The 13,211-nt window shown below is 31.1% G+C and overlaps 1 non-coding gene across 1 annotated transcript; it reads left to right on the forward strand.

Moving 5' to 3' along the window:
* Positions 1-206: 206 nt before the first annotated feature.
* Positions 207-313, forward strand: LOC120087464. Its single transcript, XR_005484605.1, has one exon. It is a non-coding gene; the product is annotated as a small nucleolar RNA R71 (small nucleolar RNA).
* Positions 314-13,211: the final 12,898 nt, after the last annotated feature.

Raw genomic sequence — 13,211 nt, forward strand, 5'->3', positions numbered from 1 at the left:
CATTCTTAGATCGCCTCTTTCTTTCTACTCTTGCGTCATAAGTTTCATCTACCTATTCCATATTATGCTTGGCTATGCGGTTCAGTATTTCCTTAGCTTCATTATAAGATTTTTTCATGATACCGCCAGCTACAGCTGCGTCGGCTACCATTTGAGATGCTCTGTTTAATCCACCATAGAAAGTCTCCATCTGGATGGTTAACGGTAATCCATGATTGGGGCAATTCTTGACTAATCCTTTAAAATACTCCCATGCGACACTCAAGGTTTCAGCTTCTTCCTGCTCGAAGTTCATGATCTCTTTCCACCTTCTTGCATTTGTGGTGAGTGGGAAGTATTTTTACATGAATTTCTCCAACTTTTCCCAGGTTGTGATCTCTCCAGGCTCCAAAGAACTTACCCATTGCTTTTCATCATCACGCAGAGAATATGGGAATAAAGATAACCTAATAGCTTCTGGAGTGATTCCAGGAATCACAAACGAGTTGCACGTCTTCAAGAAACATTTCATGTGGGCATAAGGGTCTTCTCCCCTAGCACCCCCAAATTGTCCAGTTGTTTGGAGCATTTGTAACATCACAGATTTCATCTCAAATCTTGTCTCATCTAGCATTGGATATATGATCCCTAGTGAGAAATCATACAACCCAGGAGACGCATACTCCCTCATGGGACGCATACTACTAATTACCATTATGATAGGATTTTGCACAGCGTGGGCTAGCTGTTGAGCTAAGTTTTGATTTGCTTATTCGTCTGCCATTTGTTATTGCTTGGTTTTTTGCCTGAACAGTTGTTTCTTTAACCTACGGCGACGATTATATCGGTTTCTTCGTCGGAAGGTCCTTTCAACTTCGGGGTCCTATACAAGTTCAGGGGTGTTTTCCCTGCTCATAAACGTTTACAAGCTTCGGCTTAGCTCGTAATACTCCCTCAGTTGAAGTTTTCCTACAAAAGATACAAGCAAAATTTCTAGTTAGTTTTGTTGCTGAATCCCCAGCAACGGCGCCAAAAACTTGTTCGTTGATTTCGTGATTTGAGCTTAGGAGTGTATTGTATAAAGTAATTGGAAAAATAAGTGTAAATATGAATGATGCGTTGATGCGTTTATGATGCGCTAGTGACGCATTGATGCATTAGTGATGTGCAACAGGACGCATGACACTACTCTATAGACGTTCAAGTTTTCCTGACTCAGATCAAAGTATAGATCCAACTCAGGTTCCTTGTAAGTCCAAGGTCGAACTCAGGGACTCAGATTAAAGCTAACGTAGACCTTGCATGGTAACTGTTGTAGAAATATCCTAAGTAAATTTAGAAATGAGTTATTTACACTAAGCTACTGTGTGTGTGTGCAAGAAAATACAAAAGGGTCGAGTAGAGAATGATGGGTCAAGTGAAAGTGGAGTGTCATGCATGTGATATGCGTCGATCTAAGTTAGATGTACACGAACAAGAATATGATGCGAATGAGATGACTTGTTTTTCTCCATTTATACGTTAGACTCTATTCGACACTTCTCAATGCAAATATCAAACAATACCTATCTCTAGGATGTATGCGTCAAACATAGGATGCAATAAAACACCAGTGCGTCTATCTTTAGATATATTAGCGTTTCTAACTGGATGCTGGCTTACTTATTCTCTCGAATCATTTAAGCTAAAGCTGCTTTTACCAATTGATTTAGTTGGCTTAACCATTCGAAATGGAATTTTGCATGAAGTTATAGATACATCCAACATAAACAAGAAATAAATAGTGACAAAGTATGATAGATCAAATATGTGAATTTATAAAGAAACTGATTGTCTTTACAAAACCAACACTTAATCAAATGAGAAGATGAAAATGATAAGTAAGATGAAATGAAAGCAGTCAAGTCGCAGAGTACAATCTCTTGTCCTCTTTGGCTCAATTCTGGTTCGTGTACAACCACTTGTGGAAGAATTGGAAGAAATGTCTCTCTCGAGCTTAGTTTCCTCCGCTCCTTGATCGGCGATGGTGGTGGTTCTCTTCCCTTTTGTTCTTCTTGGCACCACAGCATAGCTCTACGGTCTCAAAATTACATAATTATGTAGTGAGCTAAAAGATGTAAGATTCTAGAAACTTAACCTCTTTCATCTGGTGGGATTTCTTCTATTTATAGGCATTGGTCTTCTCCAACTTGATGATGGACAGTATTAAATTCCATACCCTGGTCAGTCGCCTGACACTCGGATGCTTTTCAGATACCGCCCGCTGCAGATTCCCATGCTTGTAAATGGTGATTTGACACAAACAGCCTGAATCAATTAATCTTCCTTGCGTTGAATCCCTCCGACGCATGCCTTATGCGTTAGACTTTGCCTGCGACACTTTTCTTACTCATGCGTTAGAATTTGTTGAGATCCTGCAATATCATGCGTTAGTGCTGTAGTTTTTTAGCAATAAACATTCTTTTGCATGAGTAATTTCATGCATTTTCTCTAAAAATGATGAGATTTTATCATTACAGACCCTAATTGTTCCAACTTTTTAGCCACAATAACTTGTATTTCTACAAGTTAATCAGTGACCCTCCCCCCCCCCCCCCCCGTGAAAACCTTCAACGCGTGTCGTCTAGTCGCGTCGCCCTTGCGCGACCTCAAATCTTTCCAACCTCTCGCCGTTTCACCCGACCGAAACCTACAATTGTCGCTCGTAATTCGCCCACCAAAACCGCACTGGATCGATGACCTGTAGCTTCGAGTCACACTGTTTGTCCAGCCCAGCCATGCGTCAGATTCACCGTTTGTGGGTTCCATGTCGCTGCCCAAATCTGTTCAGATGCGACGTCTCTTCGTCTAGCCTAGATCCATCCAACCCAAGTCCGCTTCACCTCACCATCAGATCCGCGCCATCACGTCGGATCCACCGCCTAGCTGCCGGAGTCCTTCTTTCGTCGTCATCGTTGCTTGTGCCGGAAACTCAGAGTCTTTGGGTAAGATAGAAATCTTTTAGAATTTTCTTTGAGGATTTTGGAATACTCGGTTGATTTTGGCTAAAATTGTGAATAACCATCATGTTTGGGCCATAGAATTGAGTGTTGGAAGAGTTTGAAGGTCGAAAGTGGATCGTGTGGCGTTGCAAATGTTGTTTTGGGTTGGTCAATCAAACTTTTGGTTGTGGATTTGATCTTGGATCGAGCCACAACTTTGGTAAGTTAAATTAGAGTTTGTTGGATTAAATGTGGTATGTTTGGTTTTGGCTTCAAAGATTGAATTCTAGTGTTTGTGTTTTGTGTTAGGGGAATTAATTCAAGAGTTACTTTGTAGGAGATTAATTGCTTGGGTTAATTTTAGAATTTCGATTCGAGGGAGGTAAGTAATCTTACTACTGGAACTGTCCACTTGCCAGGTAATGTAGTTATGATTTACTGATGATTTGATGATGGTTTGATGTTTATGTATGCCTTGTTGATATGAGGATTTAAAAGACTACATGTGTAAAGAGATATTCGAATGCTAGCATGATTTGAGTATATTATTATTCTATAAGTTTCTATTTGATATGAGGATGATGAGATGTATATGTATGTTATGGGACTAGGATGACGAGATGTATATGTATGTTATGGGACTAGGATGACGAGATGTATATGTATGTTATAGAACCATGATGATGAGATGTATATGTATGTTATAGAACCATGAAGATGAGATGTATATATATGTTATAGAACCATGTTGTGATACTTGTGATATTGAGATCATGATAGTGTCTTCAGTGATTAGTTAGATGCCCATTAGAGGTTGTGTGTCCTTCAGGATTCACTAGAGGTGGTGCTTTCCTTCAAGATTCACCAGAGGTTGTATTTCCTTCATGATTCACTAGAGGTGGTGTTTTCCTTCGGGACTTACCAGAGGTTGTGTTTCCTTCGAGATTCACTAGAGGTGGTGTTTTCCTTCAAGATTCACCAAAGGTTATCTTTCCTTCAGGATTCACTGGAGGTGGTGTATCCTTCGGGGTTCACCAGAGGTTATGGGTCCTACGAGACTTACTAAAGGTAGTGGGTATACTTAGCTACAGTAAGATGAAATTCTGTTATTCATGTACGTTGTGTCCATGAGGATTAGGGGAGTGCTTATGTCCCACCAGAGGTAGGCATCTAGAGGACATAGATGCCTAGCCTGACCTCAGTAGTGGGGTTACTTACTGAGTATTTTATACTTACCCTTTCTCATGTTTATATTTCAGGTCCGTAAGGACACGTCGACAAATAACAAGAAGAATCCATGAACGAGCCACTGGGGACAAGTTTTATGCTTCCGCTCATGATATTTAGATTTCTTTTCATGTTTTTCAACTTTCAGTTTTGATGTTTGAAACTTACTGTTAAGATTTACTTTCAGACCTATTTATTTCCATTTATGATTTATGGGTACCCCATCGTTTGTTTTTAATATTTGAATTTATTGGAGGTCTTTTGAATTTACCTTATTTATTTAGCATTTATTTCACTATAAAAGGGTGTGTCGTTTTAAGTTCCATGTATGCATGTGTTTAGTAACGGCCTAACTTGAGTCCTAGGGGGTCAGGTCGTTACAATATGGGTTTGTTTTATTCAAATAAATCAAATTTTGATCTAGTTGATTATGCGGATTTTGGATATTTATCTGATCCACACAAAGCTAAATCTCAAACAGGTTATCTGTTCACATGTGGAGGAACGGCTATATCATGACGATTGGTGAAACAAACTATAACAGTCATTTCCTCAAATCATGCTGAAATTCTTGCAATTCATGAGACTAATCGAGAATGTGTATGGCTAAGGTCAATGACTCAGCACATTCGTGAAACGTGTGGCTTGTTTTCTAATAAAAATCGTCCAACAATATTATACGAAGACAACACAACTTGCATAGCCCAAATCAAAGGAGGATATATTAAAGGAGATAGAACAAAACATATTTCATTGAAGCTTTTTTACACTCATGATCTTGAAGAAAATGACGACATCACTATACACAAAATTTGTTCAAAGGATAATCTAACAGACTTATTTACAAAGGCATTACATACCGCAACTTTTGAAAAATTGGTGCATAACATTGGAACGCGGCAACTCAAAGATCCTAAGTGACGTTTTCATGAGAGGGAGTAAATATATTGTATTCTTTTAGGAGTATATATTAGATGAAATATGTACTCTTTTTCCTTCGCTAGAGTTTGTTCATATTGAGTTTTTCCTAGTAAGGTTTTAACGAGACATATTTCATATATATATATGGCTATCTAAGGGAGAGTATTATGAATATTATAATACATGAGGGGGAGTAAATATATTGTATTCTTTTAGGAGTATATATTATATGAAATATGTACCCTTTTTCCTTCACTAAGGTTTTTTCATATTGGGTTTTTCCTAATAAGATTTTAACAAGGCATATTTCATATATATATGGACATCTAAGGGGGAGTATTATGAATATTATAATAATAAATAGATGTCCATTGCTTAGTATCCCAAAGTCATGTGTCACCCTTCATGTTGTCCATATATCTTGTAATTATTCATGTTTGGTGTCTATGTAAATCCACATCCTATTTGCCACTTTGCCTATATAGTGACATTAGGTGGATTTTAAAAGCACACATACATTGGTGAGAATTCCACTTCAAAATTCCATTAATCTTCATATTATCCTATTTTACAATTTTAATTATTTTATGTTTTTAGTTATTTTATTTTATATTATTATTATATATATTTAATATTATTATATTAAATATATTATTATATTATATTTTCTCTATATCCGTGTTGCCGTCGTGCTCCTTAATTTCACAACAATTTCAGACAATTCAATTTTTCTTAACTCACCTCATATTTACTAATATGATGTAAGAGAGATAGGTAAAACGTAATTAGAATCATAATAATAATAAATCATAAACTAGAGATATTTACATATGTAGAAAGTCGACAAGATACCTTATAGAAGACCTGGGTTTCTACACTGAAGACATTGGTTGGCCACTGAAAACACAATCTAATGCCAAAATTAAATCCTTGATCAAATTATCACACAATATGGTTATTAGCTTCAAACAATTGCAGTTTGAATGTATGGTTCAAAAATTGAAATTCAAACCCATCACAATTCAATGTTTGCTTGGGTTTTCATTGATGATGAGATTTATTGGCTTTATAAGTCTTAGATGTTCAACTATGTAATTTGTTGTTTTGGTTTGATGTCAGTGGATTTCTAGATGACTTGTGCTATTAATTCAATAGGTTTCTTTTGTTATGTTTTTTTTATTTATGTGTCTATGTTTTTTTGTTTAATAGGTGTCCATCGAAAGGTAGAAATGTCTATTGGGAGACCAAGAGAATCTTAAGAATTACTAGTGAACAAAAAAGACTTGCAAAATATTTTATTTACTTGCAACATGAAAGATACCCTTGCTTTATTTTGTATCATTTGTATACTTTGTTATACGAAATGATTACATTTTTTTTTTTGTAATATTAATAGGTTTATAAAATTTCAATTATGAATGAAAGTGGTATTTAATGTGTTATGAAGTATTTAATATATGTGGGTTGAACTCGAATCACGAGTTTATTTTTAACACAAATATGAAGAATGGTATACAAATTATTCTTGTTGAGAACAAAAATTGTACCATTTATAGCCATAAGCAAAGCTATAACAAAATTTATATAGTGAAAAAAAAAGTTCTATCAAAAGATTATTATAGACTATTAGAAAAGACTATCTTACCATAGCATAAAATTAAAGCTATAAATACTATAGCGTTAAAAAAGTGTTACTATAGAGTTAAATAATTTCACTTTTATATTAGCTATATAAAATAGCTTTATATAGTGTCTATATAAAAGATGCTATTCAATGCTTTTTATAGTAAAGTATTAATTATACCTTCCTACTTTATTATAGCACTCAATATAGCTCTACGAAAACACTATAAAAGGTCTAAGTTTTAGACTTTTTAATAATATGGACCGTCAAAACCTTAAAAGAAAGTTATAAAAGGTCTTCTATAGTCTTTTTGTTAGCTATCATATCCGTTATTTCTTGTAGTGATAAAAGAAAAATAAATTCTACATTTGGTTCCTAGAGAAATTAAATATCACAAAAGTAAATGAAGTTAAAAAAATGATAGAACAAAGAATACAAAAAGTGAAATTGTGAAGAAAGAAAAAATCACAGTGCAATAAAGAAAACTATGATATTAGATGAACCAAATAAAATTAAATTAAAAAGAATGTAACCTAAATGAGACAATAGAGAAACAGAGAAAAAGGGTGTGACATAGTGGTTGCAAAACCATCAAACCATGACAAAAGAAAAATAAATTATATATATTAATATCAAAGAAATAAAATATGACCAAATTATTAATAAAAAAAATTAAAGTACAAGAGTGAAACTAAAATAAGTCACATAAAAGAAACAATGGAAAGAAAAAGATTTGAATAGTTATTGTGCAATAGAAAACCAATAATGTACCAAGTTAAGTAGAAATAAATTAAATTAAATTAAATTAAAAGAATGTCAGAAATTCAACCATCCATAGAGAAAAAGATGGCAGGAAAAAAATTCCAAAAACCAACCAAATGAGTAAAAGAAAAAGTACCAAAAATATTTCACACAAAATTAAGAATACTAAACACAGAAAGCAATCCATAATTTGTCAATAAAGTTATTCAAATTTCTTGGAAAAGCAATAATATAATTCCAATTCTAGTTGCTGACAAAGAAAAATAAAACATATCTAAGAAAATGAAGCATATACAAAGACGTAGCATTTTAAATAAAAACATATAAAAAAAAGGGTCATAAAAAACAAAAGCTAATGAGTAATATTTTTTACAATACTAACAAATCGATCTACCAACGATAGAACTGTTGGGTGAAAATTTAACTTTCAAAACAAGAAGATTGTTGGTTGGAGAATCTCACATTGGAAAATTTGGTGTTGGAAGTCTCCTTTATGTACTCCAACCTTGTGTTTTGGGTTTGGGCCCCAAGGGATACCCATGTTTTGGAGGGAGTGAGGAGGTAGACTAATATGGGTTCGGTGGACATCCCACACGAGTGCTGCCGCCCATCCGGTCTGGCATGGCGTGTGTGATGATGTTCGTGATACACATAATTCATTTCCTCTCCTCCTCCATCTTAACTTTCCGAGCAGTGAGTTTAGAAAGGGTGTACGTTTGTTTTGCAGGTTTTGCTCTTCCCTTGACCATCGTGCCTTGACGGTTTACAGCTTGTCGTTCTGAGGGCCCTGCTATTTCTAACAAGAACTAAAAAAATAGTGTACAAAATCCCATAATCGAAAAGAGTGAAAACAATTAGAACGAAAAAAAGTACCAAATAAGATCAAACAACTAAAAGAATGTAACATTTAAAAGAGACAAAACTACAAACATTTGGTCAAAAAGAAATAAAATATGATCATCCATTTATGATCGAATGAGTAAAGATTAAAAAAAAAGTGCATGTAAAGCACAAATCTTTTAAAGAGAAACATATGTCTAAGTAGATAAATGAGAAACATGTACCAAATAAAAAACATATATAAAGAAGAATATCTACGATAGTAACACCAAATAAAGTTAAACTAAAAGAATGTCACAAATGAAAGAGACACGATGAGAAAGTGGGGAAAAAAAAGTTGAACAGTCCAATAAACTTAGCAACCCATTTGGTATATAAGATATAAAACATAACCATCTAATTCTAAAAACACTCATGAATATAATAAAAATGTACCAAATATAACTTAAACAGAGAGAAATAAAATACACAAATAAACTGGAAAACTCAATAGAAAAAAATACATAGTTTGACAATTTATAGTTTGTCAATATATTGCTGAAAAGTGAAAGAAAATACAGAGAATATAAAAAGTAAAAGAGTGTATGAACAATCTACAGTACAACAAAGAAAACTCAAAACAATAATGTAACAAAATAATATTAGGTGAACCAAATAAAAATAAAACAAAAAGAATGTCACATAAAAGAGACAATAGAGAAATATAGAAAAAGGGTGAAACAAATTTAAATCAGGCATAGTGCTTATGGGAACCATGTCATAAGAAAAATAAATTCGACATTTTGATCCAAAAGAAATAAAATATGATCAAATTAGTGAAAGAAATTAAAATACCAAAGTAAGATTAAAACAAGTCACATAAAAGAAAATGGAAGAGAAAGGGATATATGATAAAATTTCAACAACCCATTGTGCAATAAAAGACCATACCAAGTAATTAGTTTCTGTAAAGAAAATAAAATTCTAAATTCTATAAAACAATTGCAACTAAATGAGTAAAAGAAAAAGTATTAAAAATAATAAAACACGCAAAAATTATTTGAACAATTTATAGTTCAAACGATGTACCATATAATAGTAGAGTCCTGAAGCAAAACAAATGGCCCATAATATGCACAAAACTAACAAATCAAAATGCTAATAATGATTTGACCCATAGTTCAATAGAAAGATAAAACTAACAAAATACCACAAAAAAGGGAAAAGGGTTGAATGTTTAACTACGACCCTTATAAATAATAACTACGACCCTTATAAATAATAACATATACAAAAAAAGTCATCAAAAACAAAAAATGATGTGTAACCTTACGTACAATACTAACAAATCAATACACAAAATTAAATTGTTCCACGATAGATGAGTGCAATTTGAACTACCTTTAATAAAAAAATTGAGCCAAATAAGATTAAAAACACTAAAATATCGTCAACATTTAAAGAGATAGAACTAACATTTGGTCCCAAAGAAATAAATGTAAAAATGTTAAACTAAAACAAGTCACACATAAAAGAAATAACGAAAGAGAATGGGTGATAAACTTTGAATGCATTGTGCAATATATTTCTTAGTTTAAATGACTATATATTTCTTAGTTCTACTTTTAGTTGGTATATTGAATTAGTTAGTTTAAATGACTATATTTTTCTCTTTTGTGTGACATTCATTATTTTCACTTTGTATATTATTTTCTTAGTTCTACTTTTAATTAGTATATTGAATTAGTTAGCTTAAATGATTATATATATATTTCTCTTTTATGTGACATTCTTTTAGTTTTATTTTAGTTGTTTTTCTTATATTATTTTCTTTGGTTCTTTTGTTTTTGTATATTATTTTTTGTCATGCTTTCGTAAGCACTACGAATGGTTTAAACTAACTAATTCAATATACTGACTAAAAGTAGAACTAAGAAATAATATACAAAGTAAAAATAATGAATGTCAAATAGAAGAGAGAGCAGACCATAAATAAAAAAAAAACAAAAAAACAACTTACCAAATAACTGAAACAATAACCTTTGATAAAGGATAGTATATTTTTCAAAGGCTTTTTAAAGTCCTTTGATAAATGTATTTTAAAGTATATAATTCTAAAAGGTTTTACCAATACCTTTAAAAAATATATATTTTTTAAAAGGTTTTGTATAACCTTCGATAAAATAGAGGTAGTTTTTGAAGATTTTCTAAAAACCTATGGTAAATGTTAATTTTATCGAAGGTATTATAATTTTCGATAAAATAGAGGTATTTTTCGAAGGTTTTCTAAAAGCGTCCGATAAATGTATCTTTTTTCAAAGATTTTTTATAACCTTCAATAAAAGATGGTCGAAATAGGCCAACTTTCTTATAGTGAACCTTAGAAAATAGAGAAAATGGGTGAGATAAATTTAAACCATTCGTAGTGCTTACGAAAGCATGACAAAAGAAATTCTACATAATATGATGACCAAATTAGTAAAAGAAATAAATATAAAAATATTAAACTAAAACAAGTCACACATAAAAAAAAATAACGAAAGAGAACGGATGATAAATTTTGAATGCATTATGCAATAGAAAAACAATGTACCTATCAGAAGTAAATAAAATTAAACTAAAAAATATCATAAATTCAACCATCCATCATGGCAAAAGAAAAATAAAATTATAAAGAATAACTAATGAATTAAAGAAAAGGTGCCAAAAGTATAAAACACACAAGAATAAGACTACTTGACACATAAAACAATCCATAATTTATCGAGAAAATTATTAAAATTGCTTGGAAAAGCAATATAGTTCAAATTCTACTTGCCAAGAAAGAAAAATAAATCCTTAAGGAATAGAAAAAAAAAAAAAAGAAATCAAATAAATTGAAGCATATACCGAAAAGAAAAACAAAAAAAAAAAATGATAACATATGAAATCAATACTAACATTATAAATTACATAGTAAAAAAAAGTCATCAAAAACAAAAACTAATGTGTAACATGATGTACAATACAAACAAATCAATCTACCAACTATTAGTAGAACTAAGAAAATAGTGTACAAAATTACATTTTCCACCATAAAAAAGAGTGCAACATGAACATCCTATACAATAGAAAAAAAATGAGCCAAATAAGATAAAAACAACTAAAATATTGTCACCATTTATCTTTAAAGAGAAACATATACCAAACGAGAAATATATACCAAGTTACCTGCAATTATCTTTAAAGAGACAAAACTAACATATATCTCTAAACGAGAAACATATACCAACTAAGTTACCTGCAATTATAAAAATAGTAGCACTAAACGAAGTTAAACTAAAAGAAAATACATCAAAGAGACAATGGGGAAGGGATGAAAAAAAAGTTGAAGAATAAAATATAATGCAAGAGAAACCACACCAAAAAGAAAAAGAATTACAATTGATACAAAAGATATAAAACATAACAATCTAATTCTAAAAACACTTTGAGTATAATAAAAATGTACCAAATATAATTAAATAGAGAGAAATAAAGTACAAAAATAAACTAGCTAACAAAAAAAATCCATAGTTTGTGCATATACTAACAAAGAAAAAAAATAAAAAGAGATTTAGAAAATAAAGAGACTCAAATCATGAATAAACATATACCCATTCTAAATAAAATTAATAAAAGGAAAAAGTAGTGTACAAAGCTAACACATCAACATACCAAATAATACTAGAACTAAAAAAAACGGGTATATACCAAAAATGAAACTAAAGAATTATATAAAAAGAAACTACAAAAAAGGGTGAGAAATCTGAACAATCCACAGTGACAATGCAACCATGTCAAAAGAAAAATAAATTTCACGTTTAGTCCATAATACGACCAAATGAGTAAAAGAAAAAAGTAACAAAAAATAGTAAAATAGAGAATATAATGAATGAAAATTTGAGAATGTCCACTAAAAAAGACAACACAACATAGAACCAAAGAAAATAATGTCAAAAAAAACAAGATAAATCAATTGGAGTAGTAGCCAGAATAGTACAGGTGCAAACCATAAATCAATTAAAAAAAAAAAAACAAGGATAAAACTAAAGAAATGGCACAAAAAACAGAAGGGTTGAACTTTTTCAACCCCTCTATAGTGCAAATATTAAAAGAAAAATAAATTCTACATTTGATTTCCAGAGAAATTAAATATCACAAATTAATACTAGCAACCATGCCAAAAAATCTACATTTGGTACAAAAGATTTACATAACAATCTAGTTCTAACACTCATGAATATAATAAAAATGTACTATAATTTAAACAGAGAGAAATAAAATACACAAATAAACTGAAAGACTCAATAAAAATATATATATATAGTTTGACAATTCATAGAAATATTTCTGGAAAGTGAAAGAGAATACGGAGAATATAAAAAGTGAAAGAATGTATGAACAATAATGTAACAAAATAATAGTAGGTGAATCAAATAAAATAAAATAAAATTAAAAGAATATCACATAAAAGAGATAATATAGAGAAATATAGAAAAATGGTGAAACAAATTTAAATCAGGCATAATGCTTATGGAACCCTGCCATAAGAATAATAAATTCGACATTTTGATCCAAAAGAAATAAAATATGACCAAACTAGTGAAAGAAATTAAAGTATCAAAGTAAGATTAAAACAAATCACATAAGACAATGGAAGAGAAAGGGATATATGATAAAATTTAAACAACCCATTGTGCAATAAAAGACAACATACCAAATAATTAGTTTCTGGAAAGAAAATAAAATTCTAAATTCTAAAAAACAATTGCAACTAAATGAGTTTGAAAATGTACCAAAAATAATAAAACACACAAAAATTATTTGAACAATTCATAGTTCAAATAATGTACCATATAATAGTAGAATCAAAGGAA

Source organism: Benincasa hispida, chromosome 9 (genome assembly GCF_009727055.1).
Source record: "Benincasa hispida cultivar B227 chromosome 9, ASM972705v1, whole genome shotgun sequence".
Taxonomy (NCBI): domain Eukaryota; kingdom Viridiplantae; phylum Streptophyta; class Magnoliopsida; order Cucurbitales; family Cucurbitaceae; genus Benincasa; species Benincasa hispida.